Raw genomic sequence first — 11,385 nt, forward strand, 5'->3', positions numbered from 1 at the left:
TGAAGGTACACAATATCCTGTCTATTATGTAAGTAAGAGTTTACTTGATGCTGAATCCAGGTATTCACACCTTGAAAAACTTATTCTTGCACTAATTATGGCATCTACTAAACTAAGACATTATTTTGAAACCCATGTTATTATTGTTAGAACTAATTTTCCAATTAAGAATGTCCTCAGGAAACCAGAGATGTCCGGAAGGATGGCTAAGTGGGCAGTAAAGCTTAGTGCCCATGATATAAGATATGAACCTAGAACAGCCATCAAATCTCAAGCATTAGCAGACTTTGTGGCTGATTTCAGTAGTGATTTACAAAAGGAAGCCGAATTGGAAGTCCAGCAGCTGGATGAGACCAAGGATCCTTGGATACTACATACTGATGGATCCTCAAATGTTAAAGGCACGGGGCTTGGTATATTACTAAAATCGCCACAGGGGGACATAATACCCCACTCCATAGCTTGTGAGTTCCAAGCCACTAACAATGAGGCTAAATATGAAGCCTTGATTGCTGGTTTGCAAATTGCTAAGCATATGGGGATCAGGTATCTTGAGGTATACGTGGATTCATTGTTAATCACTAATCACTTTAACGGATCCTATGCTGTTAAAGGTGAAAAACTAACCAAATATTTAGAGATAGTCAAAGAATTGGCACTCTCCTTTGTTTTCTTTAGTTTGACACAGGTACCAAGGGAAGAAAATACAGAAGCTGATGCATTGGCTAATCTTGGATCATCCTTGAAGATCCCAGAGGATATAAGTATCCCCATCATCCATATCCTGACCCCTGCTATTGAAAATCAAGTGACCATGGAAATAGAAGAGGATTCTGCAATGATCCCTAGTGAGGATACTCAATCCTGTTCAGGATCATGGATCTCACCAATCATGAGATACTTACAACACGGGGAGATTCCTATGGGAGAAAACCCTAGGGCTTTCAGAATTAAGGTATCTCAATTTACAATCTTAAATAATATGTTGTATAAGCGATCTCTTGCAGGACCATATTTGAGATGTATCGAGGATCCTGAAGTTCAAGAAGTTTTAAAAGACTTCCATGAAGGAGATTGTGGAAACCACACTGGGGGCAGGGCATTGTTCTCAAGGATCCTAAGGACAGGATACTACTGGCCGACTATGAAAAGGGATGCTGTGGAGTATGCTAAGAAGTGCGATCCTTGTCAAAGACACAGCAATATCCTTCACCAGCCGGCTGAATTTCTACATCCTACACCCTCCTCTTGGCCATTTATGAGATGGGGGATGGATATAGTTGGTAAGCTCCCTAAGGCACCTGGTGGAAAAGTGTTCATGCTGGCTATGACTGATTACTTCTCCAAGTGGATAGAGGCTGAAGCCTTTGCCCAAGTCAGAGAAAAGGAAGTTATATCCTTTATTAAAAGAAATATTATAACTAGATTTGGCATTCCTTCTGAAATTATATGTGATAACGGTTCCCAATTTATTGGGAGCAGAACTACTAACTTTTGTGACAGCTGAGGGATTAAGATGATAACATCAACACCAGTCCACCCACAAGCTAATGGTCAAGCAGAATCATCCAACAAGATCATCATCAACAATTTGAAGAAGAAACTTGGATCCAAGAAAGGGAAATGGGCAGAAGAATTACCTTATGTGCTTTGGGCTGATAGGACAACCCCCAAGAATGCTACTGGTCAAACACCATTCTCTTTGGTATTTGGGGCAGAATCAGTGATCCCAACAGAAATGGTGGTTCCAACTGCTAGAACAAGTACCCGTGATCCTGAGGAAAACAATGAGAACCTGACTCAAGATTTGGACACTATTGAGGAAATCAGGGATTTGGCTAGGATAAGGATGGCTAGCTACCAACAAAAAATGGCTGGTGCTTACAACAAAAATGTCAGGATAAGGAAATTCCAAGTTGGGGATATGGTATTGAGAAAAGCATTCCAGAATACCACCAATCCTGCTGATGGGAAATTGGCACCAAAATGGGAAGGCCCTTATTTGATTGAAGCCGAAGCAGGAAAGGGGGCATATAGATTGCTAACCATGGAAGGTAATTTGTTACCAAGAGCCTGGAATACTGTCCACTTGAAGAAATATTTCATGTGAGCAGGATCCTTCTGGCACATATGATCCTTACATTAGAAGTATCCTTCAAGGATCCCTGAAGTATCAATGATCCTTACTCTGGTAATGTCCTAATCTTGAACTCTTATTTACATATTTTCTTATTTAAGGATAAGGATCATGTATCCTTCATCCTTCTCTCACGAGATTTTGAGTTCTGATAGTCCAGGTATCCTTAGCATATTGTCGACAATCTTCAGAAGTAATTCAGATCCTTGGGTTTAACCCCAGTTGTTTGGGCTTGTCCCTAGTTATCCTTGGGCTTGTCCCCAGTTTCGCCTGTAGCGCATGATGATCCTGGTATAGTTCAAATCTTTGGGACCAGTACTCGCTTTAGGGGCTGATAATTCCATTGTACTGGCTATACCTAGGATCCTACGTATAATGGTAGACGTACCATACATCCGTTCCTAAGGTTTCTAACGTTTTCACGTTAGCTAAGGTTTTGGCATTATCATGTCACTAAGTTTGGATAGTCGCCAGTAAGGGCCATACTCCAGTTCACCTATGATCTTTGGGCTTGTCCCTAGTTATCCTTTGGGCTTGTCCCCAGTTATCCTTTGGGCTTGTCCCCGGTTATCCTTTGGGCTTGTCCCCAGAATTGTTGGGCTTGTCCCTAGTTACTAACTTGTCTTTTATATTGGCTTAGTCCCAAGTTATATTCTATTTTCAGGTTTTTGAAGTCAAACAACTAAGGATCCTCAATCCTTATTATCCACTAAGGTTTTTCTTATGGTTATCCTGATTAAAGGTTAGGATCCTAACTTGGATTCTCAGGTATGATCCTTAACTGTTTTGATTTCATTCATTATTTTGAATAACCCTTACGCTTTGACAACTGAACCTATGATCCTTAAAATTAACTACTTTTTGGAAGTTTTCGACTATAGGATATTTGATCCTGGATCATATCCTAAATTTCTTAAACATAATTTGCTTAACTTTTCTTACTCAGACAAGTATAAATCAAAACAATTGAGAGTTTAAAGGATATACAAGGATAACATCACAAGATAAGTCAAAAGTTAAAGTTTTATTCATTCACAAAATATTTAACCCTTTAAAGTTGTCAAAATTCCCAACCCACGTTTCTACCAGCAAAACGTGGCCCGTCCACATGGGCTGGCAAAGGGTGTCCATTGTTCATGCGGTCATAGCAGTGCAGGAAATAAAGATCGGCAGGATAACAAGTGGCTTCATCCCCCAAACAGAGGATCCCTCCACCACCTATTATCCTACCTATTGTTCAAAGGATCATGGATCCTTACCCTAAAAACTATTGTTCAAAGTACAAACCATCAAACTATCCAAACAAACAACCACCAAACAAAAAAATTGGGCTCCGGCTAAGTCTCGAAATTTCCATCATCGCCCAATCCTGCAGCTCAATCCTTCGCTGCACCATCACCACCAGCTCCGCTTGCCTCACCACCTTGGTCCTTGCCAGTGCCTCCACCCTCAAGCATCGGGATCTCCTCAGCCTCTTCATCATCCTCCAGTTCAGCCAGCCTAGCCTTCCAGCCTTCGACATCCCAGGTGCTCTTATCAAAAGCAGGATCCTGAGCTTCCATGGCCATTTGCAGCTGGATCTTGTACATAGTTATCGCGGCAGAGACCTTGGCATCTTGGGTGATCTCGTGCTTCTCATAGTCAAAGTTGATCAGCATTTTGGCAGCTTCATTCTTGGTGGCCTGGAGCTCCTTCTGAAGATCGGCTATCTTGAGATCCTTCAGCACTGCAACCTGTTGAAGATCAGCAATCTGGCGATCCTGATCCTCAACGTGGCCAACATATGTCTCTATCTCAGCAAATTTCTGCAAGGAAGACAAGGAATAACATCAGAAACAAGTTATCCTCAAAACTAGCAGGATACACAAGCAGGGACAGTGATCCTTACCTCGTTGAAGTAATCCAGACACTGTTGGCGGAGCAGGGGCAGACCATGCAAATCCTCAGCTTCAGAGGCCTTTCTCTTCTTGCCTCCCTTTCCCCTAATAGGTGCCTTGGGGATAGAAGCACTTGGGCTAGCAGGAGTCTTCTTCCTTGAGGATTTGACGTTAGTGAGATCGGTGATGCTGAACTTCGAAGCTGACTTAGTGGATTTTCCAGCACCTACACAACCAAAACAAGATAAGTATCTTAATTTTATTTGACTCTCATTATATAATTACTCTTTAAATAAGGATACTTACTTGACATTGTGACAGAACCGGAGGATACTTCCTGAGAATCTTGGGTGGTAACCTTGAAAGTTCTTATTTCAGGATCAAGCTTCTTGAAGGCCAAAAGTCTCTCTTTTGCAGCAGGAGTCAACCTAAGATGAGAAACGAAGATAGCTGCACAACGAGAAAACAAAAGAATATCAGTGATCCTTATACTAAAGGATAAGTTCTATGGTGATCCTTCCCAGGATCCTCTATCCTACCATGGGTAGCCCACTTCTTGGGCAAATTCTTCCCATCAGGGATGGTATCTCTCCTTACAAAAAAGAACCGCCGCTTCCAGTTAGTATCATTCTTGGTAACCTTGAAGATCGGATGCTCCTTCCCAGGTCTACGTTTGAACAGATAACGATGGGAACCAAAGGTGGTCAGATCGTACAGCTCACCTAACTCGGCCATACCTAAGTCTATCCCCTCTTGCTCGATGATCCTCTCAAGGGTATACAAAACCCTCCAGATCATCGGCATAGCCTGGATATAAGATATGCCGGTCAAAGAGAAGAAGGCCTGGGTGAAAGCTGGAAAGGGATACGTGTAACCTATGGCAAACGGGGTCACAGGAAAGGCAACCCATGAATCAGAGATGTGATCACTCAGGGCAGTAGGATCATAGGCTTTGAACACAGTATTTGCAGGAAAACAGCACCGAATCCTGTCAATCTGAGGATCAACGAAGATGCAGCATTCTTTAGCAGAGTTTGTGATGATCCCTTGGCTCTTGAAGGGGCTTTCTTTCTGCTGATCCTTGGCAGGAGAATTCCGGAGCAACATTTTTTGAACGAAATAGATACGAAAAGAAAAACAGAGCAAGCAAGAGAGAAGATGAAGGGGAATACCTGTTCAATCCTCTGGTTGCGGTTATAAAGGGAGAAGTTCTTGATTTTAAATGCAAACGATCCTATCCCTATCTCTATTTATAATCATGATTTGTGCAGGGCTGTCATCTCCGTGACGTCAGGAGTACAACGGATAGTTCGTTCACAACGGCTATATATCTGTTGAGTTAGTTACAGATAAGATCAGCAAAATATAACTCGTTAATATTGTTTTGGTCAAAAATCACACAAGGGTAATGCAACCAAACTTTATGTAAACGGGGTATGATGCTTGGTTTATTGAAAAAGTAAAGGATCACTTCAGTATGAAATATGCAAAGACACAATGATTTATACGAGGAAAAAGCCCTTGATCAATGTATGATCTCCGGCATAAAAAACCTCGGGTGATGGCAACTACCGATCACCAAACTTCAATATAAGAAAAATGGTTACAACTTCGGATGATAATGAGCTGAGTACAAGGATCACTATAGTTTCGAGTGTCTAAGCGTGTGAGAATTGTGTTGTGTGTTCTTCCGAATGGGGAAGAGTGTTATATATACAAGTGTAGGTAACCTATTTTAGGTAAAAAAGACTAATAATCAGCTCATTACCCCTTTAGAAATAAAAGCAAATCTAGCCTAAATTGTCGCCCTTAAATCATGCCAAGTTTCCATATCCTTTGCAACGTTCATCTCCGATTAAGCACATGCTATAATTGTAAAGACGCGTCCTTTGATCGTGATGCTAAGAGCGGATCCTGCTAGACATTCCTGCAAAACGACATAAAGTTCAACGAAAGCAACTGTTAGCATGAGGATCCTATGATGGTCCGTGATCCTGATCCTGGAACTCTGCTGAGGATCACTATCTGCCAAAGAAACAAGGATCACTGGTTAGGATCACACGTAAGGATCATGTATTGTAAAAATCCAGCCCTAACAATTGCCCCCAAAATATAAGGAGTTTATTGTAAATTAACGAGTTATATTTTGCTTTGATCTTATCTGCAACGGGCGACTCGGATAACTAGCCGTTATAACCGGACTAGCCGTTGCAACCTTTACATCACTGAGGTGACATCCCCGCAAATCATGATTATAAATAGGAAATAGGGTTAGGATCAATCTGCATTTAAATTCAAGATATTCTCCCTTTATAATCTCTACCGAAGATCGATCAGGTATTCTCTTCTCTTTCTTCCTTCTCTTGCTCTGTTTTTCTGCTCCCTGTTTTTATTCTGCCAAGAGTATGTTGCTCCGAAATTCCCCTCACAAGGATCACAAGAAGAGCAGTCCCCTAAAAAGCCAAGGGATCGTCAAAGACTCTCCTACGGAGAGGTGCTGCTTCACTGATGCTCATGTTGATAGGATCCGTCACTGTTTTCCGGCGGATGCTATCTTCAAGTCATTCACTTCCACCGCTCTAAGTGATTTTGTTTCCGACACCTGGGTGGCCTTTCCTGCAACTCCGTTTACCATAGGATATTCGTATCCTTTTCCAGCCTTCACCCAATCCTTCTTTTCCCTGACCGGCATGTCTTATATCCAAGCCATGCCGATGATCTGGAGGGTTCTGTATACCCTTGAGAGGATCATCGAGCAGGAGGGGATTGACTTAGGGATGTCGGAGCTGGCTGAGCTATATGATCTTACCACGTTTGGTTCCTGTCGGTACTTGTTGAAACGGAAAGCTGGAGAGGATCACCCTGTTTTTAAGGTTACCAAAAATGATACCAACTGGAAGCGACGATTCTTCTTTGTTAGGAGGGATACCATCCCTAACGGGGAGGATCTGCCCAAGGAGTGGGCTACTCATGGTAGGATAGAGGATCCTGGAAGGATCACCATCAGACTTGTTTCTTATGATGAAGATCACTAATGTTTCCTTTGTCTTTTGTGTTTTTTCAGCTATATCCGTTGCTCATCTCAAGTTAACCCTGCTGCAAGAGAGAGAGTTTTAGCTTTCAAAAAGCTTGATCCTGAGACCAGAAGTTTTCAAGTCACCATCCAAGATTCACAAGAAGTATCCTCTGCATCTGCCACAATGTCAAGTAAGTATTCTTACCAAAAAGTAAGTTTTATGCAAGACTGTTAAATTAGTTAGGAAACTTATCTTGTTTTGATTGTGTAGGCGCTGGGAAATCTGCTAAGTCTGCCAAGTCTGCTTCCAAGTTCGGGATTGATGATCTTGCCAATGTCAAGTCTTCAAGAAAGAAGACTTCTGTTGCCAGTCCCTCTGCTTCAGCCCCTAAAGCACCTGTTAGGGGTAAGGGGAAGAAGAGAAAGACTTCTGAGGATCTCCAAGGATTTCCCCTGCTCCGCCAGCAATTTCTTGATTATGTTAATGAAGTAAGGATCATTGCCCCTGTTTGCTATCCTACTTGAGTATCCTGTCTGCATATTCTGTTTCTTTGAGGATCACCTGGTCCTGATCTTACCTTTTTCCCTTTTTGCAGAAACTTGCTGAAGTAGAGACCTACCTTGGCCATGTCGAAGATCAGGAAAGCCAAATCGCCGACCTTCAACAAATGGGCGTGTTGAAGGATCTTAAGATAGCTGATCTTGAGAAGGAGCTCCGGGCTACAAAGGATGAGGCTGCTCAAATGCTGATCAACATGGATGGCGAAAAGCAGGAGATCACCCAGGATGCCAAGGTCTCTGCCGCAATTGCTATGTATAAGATACAATTGCAGATGGCTGCGGAGGCTCAGGATCCTGCCTTCGACAAGAGCTCATGGGATGTGGAGGGTTGGAAGGCAAGGCTGGCGGAATTGGAGGACGATGATGAAGCTGAGGATATCCCTATGCTTGAAGGTGGTGATGCTGGCATGGATCAGGGTGGAGAAGCTGGTGGTGATGGGGCAGCGAAGGTTTAAGCTGCTGGATTGGGCGATGATGGATATTTTGAGACTAGGCCGGAGCCCAATTTTTTAGGTTTGGTAGTGATTTTTGTGGTTGTTGATGTCTGAAACAATTTATGGTCTGTACTTAAACAATAGTTTTTAGGGTTAAGGATCCTGGATCCTTTGGACAATAGGTAGGATCGCAAATGGTGGAGGGATCCTCTGTTTGGGGGATGAAGCCTTTGTGATCCTGCCGCCTTCAATTTCCTGCACCTGCTAAGACCGCATAGACAATGGACACCCTTTGCCAACCCATGTGGACGGGCCACGTTTTGCTGGTAGAAATGTGGGTTGGCAATTTTGACAACTTTTTTTTGAAAGGGTTTAAGATCCTTTTGTTAATAATATAACTTTAATCTTTCTGGCTTATCTCGTGTTGTTATCCTTCATTTATCCTCTTTATTTTCCAGTTGTTTTAGAAATATATTTGTTAGAGTAACAAGAGTTGAGCAAACCATGTTTAATAAATTTAGGATATGATCCCAGATCAAATATCCTGACACTGAAGATTTTTGAAGCAATCAATTTCAAGGATCATAGGTTTAGTTGTCAAAGTGTAAGGGTTGTTCAGTATAATCAGAATAGTCAAGGATCATACCTGAGGATCCAAGTTAGGATCCTAACCTTTAATCAAGATAACTGTTAGGGCTGGATTTTTATACACGTGATCCTTACTTGTGATCCTCACCAGTGATCCTTGTTTCTTTAGCAGATAGTGATCCTCGGCAGGACTTCGGGATCAGGATCATGGACCATTATAGGATCCTTTTGCTAACAGTTACCCTCCTTGAATTTAATGTTATTTTGCAGGAACATCTAGCAAGATCCGCTCTTAGCATCATGATCAAAGGACGCGTCTTTACAATTATAGCATGAGCTTAATCAGAGATGGACGTTGTGAAGGATATGGAAACTTGGCATGATTTAAGTGCGATAATTTAGGCTAGATTTACTTTTGTTTCTAAAGGGGGTAATGAGCTGATTATTAGTCTTTTTACCTAAAATAGGTCACCTACACTTGTATATATAACACTCTTTCCCATTCGGAAGAACACACAACACAATTATCACACGCTTAGACACTCGAAACTATAGTGATCCTTGTACTCAGCTCATTATCATCCGAAGTTGTAACTGTTTTTCTTATATTAAAGTTTGGTGATCGGTAGTTGCCATCACCCGAAGTTTTTTATGCCAGAGATCATACATTGATCAAGGGCTTTTTCCTCGTATAAATCATTGTGTCTTTGCATATTTCAAAGTAAAAGTGATCCTTTACTTTTTCAACAAACCAAGCATCATACCCCGTTTACATAAAGTTTGGTTGCATTATCCTTTGTGTGATTTTTGACCAAAACAGTTTGGCGCCCACCGTGGGGCAATTGGTGCTTCATTCATAAGAAAACCTTTTGTTCGAAATCATCTCAAAGAATTACATGGCTTCATCATTGAAAAACACGTCTACGGCGATGTCTGCAGTCAACTCGTCTCAGAACACTCTGCCTCCTCCACCGGCAGGATCCTAGAAGAATGCTGAGAAGAGACCAACTCCTACTAACTCTAAACCTCCATCTTCTTCTGCTATGAATTCTTATACTCCCAGTACTAGTGACGTATTTACTTTGATTTTGCAGATGAAGGATCGTATGCAGCGGCAAGATGAAACTAATGAAAGGATCCTCAGGGAAATTGGAGATCTCAAAAGACAAAAGAAAACGGTAGAGGATCATTCCCCACTGATGCCCAAACCCTTGAGCTTTGATACTCCAATGATCACTTCTCAGCCATCGGGAATTCCAGACGTGCAAATTATGGGAGAATCAAGAGGATTGCACCTCGGATCAACAGCAATGACTCAGGCATCAGGCTCACACTTTCAGCCGGCAGGATCCTATCCCCAGCATATGGGATCCTTCATGAATTCGGGAGCCTATCCGGGAGCACAGCAGTTTCAAGGATCCTACTTTGTTCCAGGATCATCCCAGGGTCAAGGATCCTCCTTTGTTCCAGGATCATCCCAGGTTCAAGGATCCTCCTTCGTTCCAGGATCATCCCAGATACCAGGATCCTTCCAGATACCAGGATCCTTCCAGATGCCAGGATCCCTAAAAAGTTTGCAAACAGGAAGTCTAGATGTCCATCAAGGGGACTTCATTCCAACGCAGACCATTGCTTCCACTGGTCCCTCCGTTATCCTAGAATCCTAGCAATATGGATTCGCTAACTTGAACTCAATGGGAGGTAACACTTTAAATAATTATCTTACCACTAACCATGGATTCATGCAGGATACAGGTATCAATCATGCTATGGCCAGGGAGTTGCAGAAGCTAAAAGATATGATCTCAAGTGTTCCAGGGGTAGTCAGGCCTATCCCGGAGATTGCAGATGGAAGCCATAAGGTGTCTCGTTTTGCACCACCGATTTGTGATGCAGAGGTACCCAAAAGGTTCCATATCCCTACCATGAAGCTGTATGACGGTACAACGGATCCTGAGGAGCACATAGCACAATACAGGGAGAGGATGGAGATCAATCCTATCCCAGAAAAGTTGAAGGAAGCATGCCTATGTAAAGGATTTGGATCCACTCTTACTGGATCAGCTCTTAAATGGCTGCTAAGTCTTCCCCCTTACTCTATTACTTCATTTGCTAATTTAGTTAATTTATTCAATAACCAATTCTCGTGTAGTAGAAAATTTGAAAGATTAACTAGTGATTTATATAGGGTAACTCAAAGTCATAATGAATCATTAAGGGATTATATAACTAAATTCAGTAAAGAATCCTTGGACATTCCCAACTTGGATATGGCTACGGCTGTTGAAGCCTTCAAAATGGGACTGCTTAAGGATTCATTGTTCTATGATGATCTTGTTATGACACCATGCAGGAACCTAGATGAAGTAAGAACTCGGGCGCTCAGGTTCATCCGGCTAGAGGATGACAAGAGGATCCAGGAGAGACAAGTAGGATCCTCAAAACAGGAGAAGCAAGGATCCTCCTTCAAGAGCAATAAGTTCAAGTCCTACCATAGAAACGACAACCAGAATGTGCATGCTGTTGACCAAGAAGAGGATGATGAAGATTATCCTCCAATCTCAGAATATTGTTTTTCCGTTGATAATCATGAGCTAATCCTTGCAATGCAGAATCTAGGTGAAAAAGCTAGGTGGCCCAGGAAGAATGACAAACCATCCGGGACTAAAGACAAGTCAAAATGGTGTGCATACCATGAGGATTTCGGACATCTAACTGAAGAATGCATAGCTTTAAGAAAAGAGATTGGATATCTGTTAAGCAAGGGGCATC

The sequence above is a fragment of the Helianthus annuus genome, chromosome 7 (genome assembly GCF_002127325.2).
Source record: "Helianthus annuus cultivar XRQ/B chromosome 7, HanXRQr2.0-SUNRISE, whole genome shotgun sequence".
Classification (NCBI taxonomy): domain Eukaryota; kingdom Viridiplantae; phylum Streptophyta; class Magnoliopsida; order Asterales; family Asteraceae; genus Helianthus; species Helianthus annuus.